At 40.4% G+C, this 15121-nt stretch overlaps 1 protein-coding gene across 2 annotated transcripts in view; it reads right to left on the bottom strand.

The window, feature by feature from the left end:
• The window catches only part of MAP1A (microtubule associated protein 1A), a 68570-nt gene that overhangs the window by 37649 nt on the left and 15800 nt on the right, over window positions 1-15121 (bottom strand). Inside the window, exon 1 of one of the 2 annotated variants that reach the window (XM_054836816.1) lies at window positions 200-313. The exons of the other annotated variant lie outside the window; for it this stretch is intronic. The gene's annotated coding sequence lies outside the window, so the exon portion shown is untranslated. Of the gene's footprint in view, window positions 1-199; window positions 314-15121 lie in introns of those variants that run through there. 2 annotated transcript variants of the gene reach the window in all.

A 15121-nucleotide genomic window follows, 5' to 3' on the forward strand; every position in this document is an offset into this window, starting at 1 on the left:
GGCTTTCTTCAAAGCAACAAACAGCATCAGAACAAGAACAAAGCCAGTTCTGCTTGCCTCAGTCCTGCACCCACCCCACCCCTCTGAACAGTATTAGGGGCTTGTCATTTCTGACCTCTACCAACACCCTCCACTGTCCGTTCAAAGTCTTGGAGCCTCCAGGTCGGGCTGACAGGCTAGGAAAGGAACGCGCACATACCATCCTGTCCCGGGGTGAGCGACCCATGGAGCAGCAGCCGTTACAAGGGGCGCCTGGAGAGCCGCAGATGCACAGGCACAGCCCGGGCTGCAGAGCAGCTGCTGTGTCAACGCGAGCCGAGGGAGGAGCTCCAAGCGCCCCCCCCCCCCCGCATCCACAGTGCGCAAGGCTGACTTAACCCTCGCCGGGCTGCAGGTCCTGGAGCATCCCGGAGACGCGGCCCGTAGAGCATCCCTGCAGGCAGACGTAGTGCGCTCGCCGGCATTCGCCGACTCCCGGTGTACCGCGGCCAGCTCAGTGCTGCTCCCGCACTAAGGCGGGCTGATTTTGACGCAGAGTCTGGGCAAGTGTGAACGCTAGGACTCTGAGCAGCGCTCCCAAATACGCGAAACTGGACAAACTCCTGCAAACATATGGGTTCCCATGCTATCAGAACATTTTTCCCCAACACTCTACAGTCCAGAGGGCTACTGCCCATCTCACGAGGGGGACTTTGGTTTAAGTTACTCTTAAACTGGAACCTCATGCCTGGCTCCAACTGCAGAGCAACTCCTCCAATTAAAGAAAAGCAACATGAAATACCAGGCACAGCATCAGCAGCTTGGCTGGGGACAGTTGTGCCTACTGTCACATACCCAGCATCTGGCTGCTAGTAAACAGGGATGTGTCAACAATGATCTCAGATCCCATTGAACAGATAATAGAACTTAAATGAGCGATGCAAGAACACCAGCAACCTGACCTCTGGAGACCTATTTCCAGCACTGTTTTCAGATAAATGTTTAAATAATTTTCTAAGAACCTTGCAAATTGTTTCATAACCAGTATCAATGTCTGGCTCATTCGACCTCCAAGACACTTGACAGAGGAGTGCGCTTCCTTGTTCCTGCTCTGCTGGGCTAAGGCCTGTCAGTCCGGTGTTGGAATATGTAGATTACTCCATGACATACTAGTTGCCAATAGTGATCTTTTATCATTTCAAGCACTGAAACCACTACTGGTGCCCTGCTTGCCTTACACAAGATCCCAGATTACTTTTAGATTCCAGAATTAACTGTGATAGCTGGAGATGTCCTGCCTGCCCTACAGTAAGTCTCCCTCTCAGTGATCTTTCAAGGGCTGTCAGAGACAATGGAATGCTCAGGAATAAAAATATCACAGAATTTTCATGAGTTTAAAAAAAAAAAAAAAGGAACCTTCTCTTCTGTACTTTTCAGATGATGCCAATCAGTGACAAATATCTGTGAATGTCAGGGAAAAGTAGCGCACTGGAATCAAACATCTTTGATTTCTGTATGTTTCAAACAGGTAACACATCCTCATCTTGACACCCTATTTAAAAAGACCAAAGATTAAAAAATTCTCAAGGGACAAACTATTGAAAATAAACAGTTTCATGCTATGGGAGCTGCTGAACTGCTCCATTACATCTGTCACATCCCAGTCTTCTGCTTGACAGTTCCAACACACAGGCAGTAACACCAGCGACTTGATGATGCCCGTTAGTCTACTGCAGTGCCTGGGAACCACTCCCACTGGGCTGGAGCCTCTGTGGTGAGCACTGGGAGAAAACAGAGCTTTCTGGATTCTGCTTTCACCTCCAACACAAAAGTCACTGCAGGGACCAGTTCTGTAGATCCATGCCCAACTATTCACTTGACAGTCAAATCAGACAACTAACAGATGGTGAGGGGGACATTCCAGTCACCAGAATCATCATACGGTATAACCTCCCAGCCACAGGAATACAGCAACAACTCCAATGAAGTGATCGACCGCTTCTTTTTAATATACATCTTTGGATTGTTAAATCCTGGGACAAAGTGTTGGAATGTTCTCTGAAAGATATGCAGCAAGGCATACTGGCCTTCCGGCGACCCAGTAGCTGGTTCTGGTCACCAGTATAAACAAACACAGGTACTAGTCAACACTTTCAAGCATGATACTCAACTGAGATACTTAAAAGGGTTTCTTTTCATCTTTGGAAAGAAAATGAGGGTTCAGCCTGAAGCCAGCTTTTTTTTTGGGTGAAAAGGCCTCAGTTCTGAAAGGGAGTACAAGTTCCTGCCATCTTCTTTGAAAGAGAGCAGACAGCTGATATTAACTAAGTAGAGCTGACCTTTTTTCTGTTTTGGTGGAAAGTGAAAGGTTTTTATGAAATGTGTACTACATAATATGGAATGAGAATATATGGATTTACATTTGTTTAATTCAGGAACTAATGGATTGAGTCTACTGGAAACTACAAAGACTTCCTAAAGGTAAAAGCTCCTTTGGATTTATGTCAGTGCTGGGATTACAATAAAGAACAGTTCTATACATGCTGAAGAAGGGGCCACAGTTGAACGGCTACAGCTACCCATTGACACTAGGATCTTAACGTTCAGGTCAGTATCTATTGAGCACTACATGCAACTTCAGCAAATTCTTGTCATCAAGGAATTCATGGATTCTGACAGTAGCCAGCACTGCGAAACAAATGATCATAGAAAAGTGGAAAAGTAAATCACTGCATAGATCAGACTCGGACTGTCCCATCTTTGGCTGCAGCAAGGCTCAGCTCCCCACCCTGCAGTCAATCACGTGGAATAGAAGTGAAATTTGGAATTCTTCCATGAAATGTTTGCCTCAAAGAGCAGAAGCGAACCTGCTTGCTGGTCCTAGGCTCTCTCATGCTGCTGCTTCTTGGTGCTGTTGTAACTAGTTCTGTTAGTTGTAAGATAATGATCAATCATTTCAGTTGATTTGGTTTGACAGCTTTAATTAAAACTGTTGGGACAGTAGTCAGAACACAGCCCACTACACCTCCATGTATTCTTTATTCCTGCCTGTAAAGAGTGGAGAAGACACAGAAAATCCCATTCCATAGCATACCTGTGCATCCCTACTCCCTCATCTGACAAAGTTTGGCCTCAAAAACCCCCTTATGACCCTTAATCCATAAGAATTTTAGAATGGGAACACTGGATCAGGCCATAAGCCCATCTAGCCCACAGCCGCGAGTGGACAGCTAGGGAAAAAGCATAAAATATATGATAGATTGATTACACCTCTCCGTTCCTGGCAGATGCCAGAAACAAAAGTTGTTTCTGGATCTTTATGTAGAAATTTCATGAAAGGGAAGCACTTACTGAGCTTCAAGTCTCTACCAGTGCCTAAAGAGAGGGCACTGAGCTTCTAGTTTCCACTTCCTACTTTCTAAAGCAAGGAAGACCTACAGACCTATGTTCAAAAACATTTCTGTTTCTTCAGTCCTTCAGGAAATCAAGAGATTTGCCTGACAGTTATGGGATGTCACAAACCAAGTACCAGGACCATAGAAAAGGAGTATACAGAGGAAACAAAGTCCAAACCCGACAACAAACCAACCCACGCCCCACCCCCTGCAAACCAACAAAATAACCAAACCCAAGAGAAAAACAGTGCTCTTACCAGTATTGAGGTAAGGCTCCTTGATGTTCAATGCAAAGGACCACTAGAACGTTGATATTTAAAGACACTATTATCCTCTGATGCAAGGATAGATTTATTTCAACTATTGAATTAGAGAAGAGAGATGGAGTTTTTCCCACTTATGCTAATAAAATAAACTCTTCTCCAATTAGTCAAACAGACAACAGTCACCGAATCACTGTGATTTGAAACAAAGATCCTGTCTTTTGGCTGGGGAATTCTGTTCCCCATCCATGGGGCTTTGAAAAGGCCTCAGAGCTTCCAGGGGTGTTAGGTGTAGTTCCCTTCTGACTATGATATGGAATTAAACATAGAATTAAACTGTTAACCATGTGAACACTTATTTCATCGCTGCACACTTGAGTCAATATCACACTGACAGGAATGTTCTGGATCATAAATATTAAGAAGCCAGTGTGAACTACTGACTGCATCATAAATATTAAGAAGCCACAGACTGACTATTCCTCCAGACCTGCATAAATAACAACAGAGACTTCATAAAATGTTCTTCTGTTATTTTCAAATTTTAGGATGCAGCCAAGGTCACATCTCCATGTTTTTCTCTACCATGATGTTTAAAGCATTTTTATATAAGTGAAGACTGTGTGTCTTTATGAAATACGAGACCTCCAAGAACTACAGCTAAAGCACAGGGCTTACAATACCTATTGAGTCTGGAAAGGTTGTGCTGCTCTCAACAATAGCTCTGAGTTGCCCACTGTCTTATGCTCAAATACACTTGATTTTCTTCACAACTATAGGCCAAAGGCTTTAATGAGAACAGAGATTCTAATGAACTGTATACTAGTTTCTGAAAAAAGTTGGGACAAAGAATAACCATGGCCTGACCCAGCCATAGCCCTGATACTGAGTTATATGCTTTTATTAGGAAGGACAGGTACTAGGCATTTATTTCTCTGCACTTCTGCATGAAAAGCATACAGTTCTCAATGCACAGAACTCTGACCTCTGCGTTAGTTCGTTAGTTGTAAGATGTCATTATGCGAGACTGTCAAAGTAATTGCAAGAAAAGAGGTAGCAGGCTATCACCGCAGCATGCTGTACAGAGAAGACTGCAGGGAAGCGCAAGGATTTGTTTGCATCCATCCTCTTGGAAGATTTTTTTTTTCTTTGACTATCCAGTTACTGACTTTCACAGGCTATATGCTTTCAACAAACCGAAAAAAAGTTATTATTTGTTCAAGTCTTTGGGAAATCACTCCTAAAATCCTGTTGGCTATCCTCATTTCTGTGTAGGTACAGCAATTTTTACTCTTTTCTACAGGCTTTACTGGGATGTTTTTAAAGGATACTTGTTTTTGCTGAATATTTCCGCATCTTTCTGTGCAACTATTTAGTCTTCCCTACTTCCTATCCCCTTTCTTATTTACAGCTATTTGTACCTTTTTATTCCGTATGGTTGCTTAAATTCTGACTAAAGATTTGGTTTCCACTTCTGTCAAGTTTCCTTACTTTTCAATAACCATTTCTGAAAAGAAACGACACCTCATTAGTTGTTTGCATACTTCTACTTCAAGGAACCTTTGATCCCTTAAGTATTTTATTCTTTCAGCTGCTTTTCAGGTCCAATACAGTTATATATTTAGGCTTCTCTTCCTTAATTTGAGAATAATCTTTTCATCTTCAGGGCCTAAGGAATGATTATCTGAGCTATTGAGAATTAGCTTCTCTCAACTTGCTGTGGTATTTGACTAGTTTACAAGTGGATAGCCCAACTCATCCATTCCATTTAGCTTTTAATCATTTTCTTCACCAAGTAAGGTGTTAATTCTGTGTTAATAGCATCCCTAATGCAGGTTCAGAGAGACTGTCAGCACCTGTTACCAGCCCCTTTTCCAATTCCTACTTTAAACAAATTCATGAACCCTGTGAGTTTTCTGTGGCAACAGTCTGGTCTGTCTTGTCCCAGAAAATAAGGTTTTAAAAATGGTGATCCTAATTTAACTCAGCAACTCAAAAGCTTTAGGGAAAACAACAGAAGATGACCTGTCTAGAACTCTCAGTGGAAAGGATAAAGAGGTTTATAAATCAAGGCTGCGAAACTGGAGCAAACATGAGCAGTACTAAAAGACCAGAATTGAGATTGAGGCAAATACTGGGGCACAGTAAGAACAGCACTGTGTCCCCTGCGTGAATGCAGTACGACTCCTTAGCACACAAAAGGGTGGCTTAATGCGGCAGAGAGGAAGGAGGGACTAGGATCAAATCCTAGTGATTTCTTAGTGACACTGGGAACAAACCCTAGCTTTTTCCTAATAACAGTAACGCTGAGTTCAAGGAAAGACTTCTCCAAAAGTGTTTCCAATACGCAGCATACCTCTACCTGAGGAAAACCCCATGCCTTCTACACAGTGTTCGGGTTGGCTGTACTCCCTGAGCAGCCTTTGCCAGCATTAGTACCTGATTAGCACCCACAGGACTGCTCCAGCCAGAGGCACAGCAAAGCTTTCCACGTGTCCCAACAGACATACAGAACGAAGGAGAAGGTTTAGCCAAGAAGCCAGGTCTAGCACGGAAAGTAAGAAAGAAATGCAACCAAGGCAATGTGAGAGAAGCTACAAGAGCCAAAATATGGTGCAAGATTTTTCTGTAAGCAATGCAAAACAGCTCTGCCACGTACCTCGAAGCTCCAGAACCCGTAACCTGTCAGGTTCATGCAGATTTAACTGGCATTGTATGCAGGCTTCTCTCACAATGAATCTAAGTCTGAAGACAAGCAAAAAATTCTAAGTAAAACCAACAGCCACAGACTCTAGTTGCCACTACATGCAATGATATCACGAGAAATAACCATAAGCTATGATTACAGAACAGGAACTGTTCTTCCAGGCATATTTTAAATTTAAAGAGATAAAATGTTAGCCCTTCCAAAATAGTGCTAATAAATTGTGTGTATGTTTGGGATATTACAGTTACCAGCCATTTGCTGCTTATAAGGCCTACTAGTCAAAAAACAGAAAAAAAAAATATGCGAAATAAGCAAATGTTCTTTAGACATCGATCAAATAGGACATCCGATTTAGGCACTATTCCCTCCTGGGCTTATGCCCTCCTGTAGGATGAGATCAGCACTGCAGCACATGATTTCTTGCAAGGATGTAGCTCAGATGAAACCAGAGATGAAAAACAAATGGAGGGGAAGAAAAAAAAAAAAACAAAAACTTTGAATTATTCATCTCCATGAAATAGGAATAAAAATGCTAGCAAATTCCATCTTTAGAACAGTGATCCCAGGAGAATTGTCTTTATAGGAGTCAAACTGTCTACTGCAGATTTTCCTGCAGAATCATTGGTACTCATTAAATTTCAGAGAGAAAGAGGTAGGATTAGGTCAAACCCAGACCATTCACCTACCTGAAGGCAAAGTAACATTGTGAATAGCCATAACCAATTTCCACAATAGCTACTGTCAAAGCGAAGGCAGCCAAAATACAGAACAGGCCTCAGTTTACAAAAATATGAGTAAAACTACTGAGAACAGGTCATCTGAAAGACAAATATGGCCTTGTTTAAGCATTTTTCCTGTCGTTCTTTTTTAACCACAAGAAATTAAGTCTTATCCAGCTTGTCTGTCCTAGAAAGTTCCACACATAAAGACCAGTATCACTGGGGAAAAAAACCCCACTGTTTTAAATGGATTAAAAATGTATTCCACCAAATCCTATTAACAATGGACTGAGAAATCAAAATCATTGAGTTATTCACAAGCTACCATCTCAAGGACAGACTAGCATAGACTTAGTATTTCTTTTAAAAAGAAAACAAACACAGTAACACCCACATCTACCAGGACAGAAAGTACTAAAGAAAACAAAACAACAAAATACGCTTCTTTTACTCTGTGTCCTGAAAAGAGGGCCAAACGTTCCCCAATCTCATCATTATTTTCCTTTTCTATCAAATTAAAGGGTTAATCTTCTCTCAAGGTCCATTCAAACAGATCCTGACAGGTCAAATCTTTATATATGAAAGATAGTACAGCAGAATGGTTCAGCACAATGCACTACCTCCACTTTCCTTGAAGGATTTAAAAGACTGTTCCAGGACAAACCTAGTTTCTCTTTACTCTTTGCCTCTATATACACTTCAAGAATTTTAATTCCATGAACTGCCAACATCATTTAACCACAATGTCTGGTTTTAGAAGCAAGAGTAATAATTTAGTAGAGCAAGCTCTAACTTTAGAAAATCTACCAGTGACTTCATGACTGCAGTGATTTCAACTCTAGGAGTTTTGATCTAAGAAACTCACAAAATTGGAAAGTTAGTTATCTATGGGGATAAAATGCAAAAAACAAAGGAAAAAACCTCACCAGGCATTATTTTTTGTCTCTGATTTGTATAAGGACTAATTCTGAGTAGAAAATACCTATATCAGTTTATTTCCAGTTAAATAATTATATCAACGCAATCTGGCTTGTGAAGACTTATTCTCAAATAAGTATGCCTGCACCAGTATTCTACCGCTAGCATTGTACTGACAGTCTCACTACTAGGCTTCCCATACACACCAGTCCTAAGCGATGACTAAAGAAAGGATGAGGAGTGGAGCACAAGTTACCTGTATCGGCTAGGTTTTCTATCACAGCAGTGTCTTACTGCCTGTCTGCAGCACATGAGCCCCACACATAACACCTATGGCAGATAGCTCATTCTCTACCATTTTCCCTCCAAGACAGCAGGAATCTTTGGTTGTACTGAACATTTTCTTCTAATGAACATGTGTGCTTGTAGTACTCCATTTAGAGACAGCAGGTCAAAGAATCACAGTTACATAAAAAAAAAAACAAGAAATGGGCTTGTGGTGACCATGTAGGAACTCTTACACTACCAAATTTAGCCTCCAAGAAACCACATCTGCATGTGACATTTTTATGCGTGCACCACAGTCCTGCTCCCCGTGAAGTTTTTTATTACAAACAATTTTAGGAGCCATCCTATCCCCGAACTCAAGTCATTCACCATACTGAAGCAAGAATCGAGATCTGGACTATGACTCATGGTTCTGTGGGGAAGCCTATTCAGGCACCGAGGACAGGTCTGATGCATTTGTATTGTCAGGCAGAAAGAAAGCAGTTCCACGTTCTAGAAGACTGTTAGCTTATATTGGGAAGGTTAAAAATAATTTTTAAATGATGGACAGCTGATGAGCAGATATTTGTTCAAGATATTTCTAGGGGAATCTCATATAACTGTTGTTATCAAGGAATCAATTACCTGCAAGAAAATACACTAATTGTTAACAGAAACTCATGATTGGTACCAAAATAATTGATGTGTCTACTGGACTGAACACATTACAGACCAGAGCAAGACATTTATACCATACTTGTGCAATGTTGGTTATATTTTAGAAAACAGTAACTTCACAGCTGAGAACCGTGCACATGAACTCAGCTCAGTGTAGAGAGCTAGCTGTGGAAGTATTGCAGGCTATTAATTTAAAGTGATAGAGTGATCAATAATGTGGTAATTACAGACAACACTTGAGGTTTTTTGTTCTTTTCTTTTGGTCTAGGGTTTTAATTTTTGAAAGGCAGATTCTAAGATTCTAGAACTGAAAACATCCTAACAGAGTTACAAGTACTGTTTGAGGTCAAAACACCCCAAATTAGTCTGATTTAGACAACTGAATGCATTGTGAGATGAGAAGACAGCTGCAGGTAGTAAGATTTCTTCCAGAAGAGAACTCAGACCTAGCGGACACAGGCAGAATGGAGTATAGCGACTGGAAACCACAACAAACAAGTTCAACATAGAAGTGAGGTACAGTTTTAACCACAGGTAATTAACTACTGAAATTAATTACTCATGGTTTATAGCAGACTGCTTGCAACCTAATGCATTCAAATAAAAAACAACACCTCACCTTAAAAAGTCTGTATAATACAAAAATCTTAACCACCCCCAAAACCCAAACGATAGTTAAAACATTTGCTCAGTTTAAAATAAAAATAGGAGACTCTCTTCAGGCAGTGAATTTATTTTCTTTGTGGTGTTTTTAGTTTTCCAAAGCTTGAACACAGGAATCGACTCATTTTTTCCATTACTGCTTCATACAGGCTAGCAGGATAAAGCAAAAAATAAAAAGATTACAGATGGAATAGGGATCTGGTGTGGATCCCCTGCAGTAGTACATTCACACTAGCAAGAAATCAGGAAAAGCTGATTGCTTTTGCATACAATCCCCTAAAGTTTCCAAATCAAGCAGCAAGACATTCCATTACACAGAGTGAAAACAAGTTGGTACTTCAAAAGAAAGATGCCTCTAGACACAAGCCCTCAATGATCCCTGTTAACCCCACTTTAGAATTCATGATTTTCTAGCACAAAGTCTATTATACTTTCTCAGTATTAAACAGAAAGCATGTCATCTCAGATTCCCCAGGAAAGAAGCAACACCAGATCAGGAAAGGAAAACAGTGTCTCCAGTCTGCAATTTTAAGCTCTTACAGAGGGAGGAAAAAGGCATACGTTCTAGCAATGCCATGGTTAATAGGGCAGGACAAAATCCTGGAAAAGAGCCAGTCAGACTGAGGGACATCTGTTTTCTAAGGAGGTAGGAATTATGGCATTAAAATTACAATAGCACATGACAACAATTAATCTCATGGCAAAATAGGATTAACAGGCTCCTTCCACACTGTTTTTCACCCTTCTGAATCTGCACCTAGTGGAAGAATTTATTTCCTGAAACAGCAGCTAAGATCCTAGATGAGATGACTTCAGGGGAATTCTGTTCAGTTCCTTTGCCCAAGCTGGATGCAGCAGAGCACCAGAAACAGAGTTATCTTCCTCAAGGCCGAGGGCCTGCCAGCATTTCAGAGTGCTGCACATGCACCTTGTGCACCAGTGTATGGGAAGCCGATGACATAGCCCGTTTCTCTCGCGTCTAGCACGTTAACGCCGCCAGTTACTCCACTCTACACTGGAGCAGTGAGACAGTGCACATTTGCTGGCTGTAAGTGAAGAGGCTTCCCACTTCATGAGGCCACTCTGGGAAGTACTGCAGAAACTGACAGCCAGACCTTTCTAGGTGTATCCATGAGCTCGTGCACAGGAACGGCTCAGCGGGCTCAGCCCAGGGTCCTCAGTCCCAGAAAGAGACCGGCACTGGAACACCCAAAGCCACTTACCTACGACTGTTTAAATGCAACACTCGAAGAAACAGGAATTTGAGAACAGCTGGTCGGAGACTCCCTCCTCAAGCCCACACCAATACTAGGGATTCTTTAAAAGCAAAGGAAGAGAGTTGGGGAACTGCGTTCATAGCACAGTAGAAGGAAGCAGACCAAGAAATCTGGTCAGAAAATTATACACAGCTGTTGAAACTGTCACATGTTAAAGATTATTTTCCTACTTAATCCTCCTTCCCCTTTGCTCATCTTGTTTGTCTTAGCAAGGTCCAGTTGACAAGGATCGGAAAAGCCTACTCTAAGCCACTGAAGCCAGGGACACTAGAGGAGAAAAGTGTACAGAGCCACAGTGAAATAATGATACACTAATAATGCATTAACAAGGCTTTTGTTACCAATCTCTAGATAAGACTGATGCTAGAATCCCAGCAACATTCATTAAAAAAAGTCACCCAAAGCTTGTATTAGCTTGTAATAAGTATCTCTAGTTTCAACACCTCTGCTAAATATGGAACAACAACAAGACTCCAGAAGACGTGTGTATTAGAACTAGTTTTATTTACGAGGTCACTGTCATTGCAGCTGCCATGCTTACAATGCACATGACCACCAAGAGAATGCTGCCTTTGTCAAGTTAAAAAAATGTCACTGCAACACTAAGAAAAAAGAAAACCGAAAACAAAACCACAAACACCAACACCCAACCCCACCCCCAGTTATTTTGTGTGCAACTCCTGTGATGGACAACATGGAATACTTATCAGAGCACTGCTTAAAGAACTTCTGCATCATACAGATCCTCCACAAGCTGTTATCCAGTAACTGAAAGCTGCTAATTTTACAACAGCCTTTGTTGTTTTTCTGCTGGCATTGAGTGGAACCACATGCCACTTTTCTTTTTTTTTTTTTTGTTCTTAACTGGCTTGCTGAGAGCTATTGAACACTTCTTATTTAAAAAAAAGATAAACAGCTTATCAAAAAAGTAGAGATAAGAGAATAAGGCCAGACAGTCAATGAAAGAAAAGAAAATGCTATTCTAGGCAAAAAATAGAAAGAATTAAAATGTGTTACACACTAAAAGGTGGCAGGTGTCTGCTGAGAAAAAAAAAAAAGTCTTATGTAAGGTGCTAAAAACAGTGCCTGCAACCTTTGAAATGCCTGAGTTGTCAGAACAATGGAACTGGGTATTCACCAAGGTCATAAAAAGACACTGCTCTACGTACTCAAATGCTGAGTCCTAACAGCCACTTCAACTTTCCAGCAAGTTTGGAGCACAGATAAGAGGGTTTATTTTGTGGTGATGTCAGTCATGAACAACAGCTGAGGGTGAGAATTGGAAATCTTGTATTATTTTCAAGTACAAAAGTAGTAATATAAGGGTCCACAATCATAGACAGGCAGTAACACTGAGTGTTCATTAAAATAGGGAATCTAGTATTTTGCTAAAGTTCTTATGTGATGGACCTTGTTCAAAGGTGATGTGTTTTTTTCATTCTTTAAAAGTACTGCTTCGTGAACTCTCTATTATCTTTATGAGGGTAAAAGATAATCTAGGATAGCACTGCATGGTGTTGCTGCTTATGAAGATAAGTGTTGTGTCTATCAATTCAGGTTTAGCTTAGAAAATCAAAATGATTAAGAGGTTTGAACAGTGGCATTATCATAAGAGTCTTTAAAGTCCAGAACTCTTCAATCTAGAAAGGAGAAGGGCTGAGGGTGTGAAATGCAATCAAAGCTTACTTAAAAAAAAAAAAAAAAAAAAGGGCAGCTAGTAGATCAGGTCATTGCTCACCAAAACCTAAAATGGTAGAAACCAGGGAGCACTCAGTAAAGCTAAGTCAACTTAAAACAGAAGAGGAATTTCTTCTTTAGACAGCAGCCAGTGAATTTCAGGAACTTTCTGCTACACATGACTGTGAAGGCAGACAGCATTTGTAGATTCAAGAGGGATTAAACAACTTTTACTAAAATGAGTTGTTCATGGTGTGTCCTTTAACAACCCTAATCCAAGCATTATGCATAGTGAGGGACCTATGAGGGGGGAAAAAGGGCAATCAAAAGCAGTTAGGCTCAGATACTTCCCTGAATTGCATCTCTTGTTGCTACTTCTGGAGACAATATTAGGCTAGATAGACCACTGATCTGATTCAGTAAGGTATTTCCTTTGATCTCATTTGCTTTTAAAAAGCTGAACAGAATTTTCACCTGAGTATTCAGTAGAGGAGCTTAACAGAACCAGAGCATCTGTGAAAAATTGTTTCTTTCATAGGAATTATGCTTCACAAAAGTAGATCCTATATAATTTTACTGAAGCCTCAGCAGTTTCAAACGTATAACAAATATGCACAGAAATGTCAGTTGCAGAGGGTCAGTTTAATGCTTACATGAATTTTGGAGAGAAGCACTATTTGCCCTTTCAGTCAGTAATCAACATTTGGACAGAACAGCATGAAAGCAAGAAACTGATGTTAAATTAACCTCTGCTTAGCTGAATTGTGAACTAGCTTATTTGGAGCTCTTATCTTCACCAAATAGCATTTTGGGTATCACAGTGAGAACCATAATGTATACCTTATGAACAAAGGAACATTTTGAAATACACAAAAGGAAAACAAAGATTAATTCTGATAATTTCCTAGCCTGGCCTACCAAAGAAGGTTCAGTATGCTGGCTTCAAATGCATAAAATGCAGCCCAATACTGTCAAAGAGAACTCTGAAGACGGGTAGTTTCTAGAGGAGTTGTCTTAACATTAAAAATATCTGTTAAAGATGGTAAAAGCAGCATTTTTAAATAAAGTTTATATATAATCTTCCAAGTTTTTTCTTTTGTGCTATCTCTTGTTTTAAAACTTAGCTCTGCAGGTCAAATAGAGCCAGAAATATTCAGTAAATATTTCTGTTCTGTATTTGGCAGAAATTAAGAATATATTTTAGATACAATGAAATTATTTCTATTTCAACAGTAACGGCAGTGGGAGATTACAGCAATCAGACTAAGTCTATACAAACAGATAATTTCTGTACAAGATCTAAGAGACTAAGAAGCTCTCAGCTTCCAATCTGAGCTCCAGTGCTCTGGCATTTAAGTCCTAGAAGACTGGAAAACCCATCAGCAGTAAAGATTCAAATACAGTACAAACTTAATGCCAATCAGCACGGCATTACAGAAAATATGACCTTACTTCTTAATAAAAACCAAATAAGCTTGTCAAAATCTCAAAGGTTGTATTGATATAGTGTAATTATTATTTCATAAGGCATATCATATAAGCCTACACCAGGACTTGTGCTGTTCACCATATGCATAAACAACCTGAAAAGGAGGAAAGCAGACTGGTGGCAAAGCTTATGGTTATTAGCATGGCTGAGGATAAACTACTGAGGGAGACTTCACAATGCTGAATTTCATTTGCCATTTTATTTATCAGTATAAATCACACATGAAATGACACTAACTATTGCTAACTAGAGCAAACTATTACCAGTGGGGAGAGATCTTAAGGTTATGATAGTCTTGGTTTTATTCAGAACTCACTGCTCAGCAGCAGTCAGAAAGTGAATAGGTATGTTAGAAATCAGAAAAATGAGAAAAAATCTTGTAATACTGTGTAAATACATAGCTCTACCCCGCTTTGAACACTACACATTTCTGATCCAAGCATCTCAAAGAGGTAGATCTGGAAGACAGTAATAAAACAAGAAAGATAAAAGGTATGGAGTAGCTTCCCTGTAAGGAACCATTAGGTAAACCAGGCCTCTTAAATCTGGAGAAATAATGAGAAGGCAAATATGCCAAACCTATAACACAACTAGATTGGAGACAATTGTCCAATGTAGGTCGGTACATCAAAATGAGAACAGACAGGAATGAAAATCCAAGGAACAAAGAAGAGGTTGCAGGTTTCTTCCTGCAGCATGTCCCCGAACTGTTCTACTCCTCGCCAGATTCTTTTACTTCTAGTAGGGAAGGACTGAAAATCTTTGTGGAAGTTCAAAAGTGCTGAGTGTTACTAAACACGTAGGAAGCATATCTCCCCATGAGCTGGAAAGAGATATGAGCTAGGAGAGTACAAGGAGGAAGTATTTTACGTGCTCATCATACACTTTTGCCCATGCATCCATTTTTTATCGCTATGCTGGGTATACCTTTTGCTTGAACCAGTACAACTACCTGTCCTAACATACAGCATTCTTACAGAATACATATTCCTACAAAACGCACAAGTAACTGATTAAGGTATGTCTAACTGCTAGATCCTGGTGGCGCTTGCAAGTCCCACAGAGATATTCTTTACCAGTTATCTGGGA

This window comes from Grus americana, chromosome 10 (genome assembly GCF_028858705.1).
Source record: "Grus americana isolate bGruAme1 chromosome 10, bGruAme1.mat, whole genome shotgun sequence".
Lineage (NCBI taxonomy): Eukaryota > Metazoa > Chordata > Aves > Gruiformes > Gruidae > Grus > Grus americana.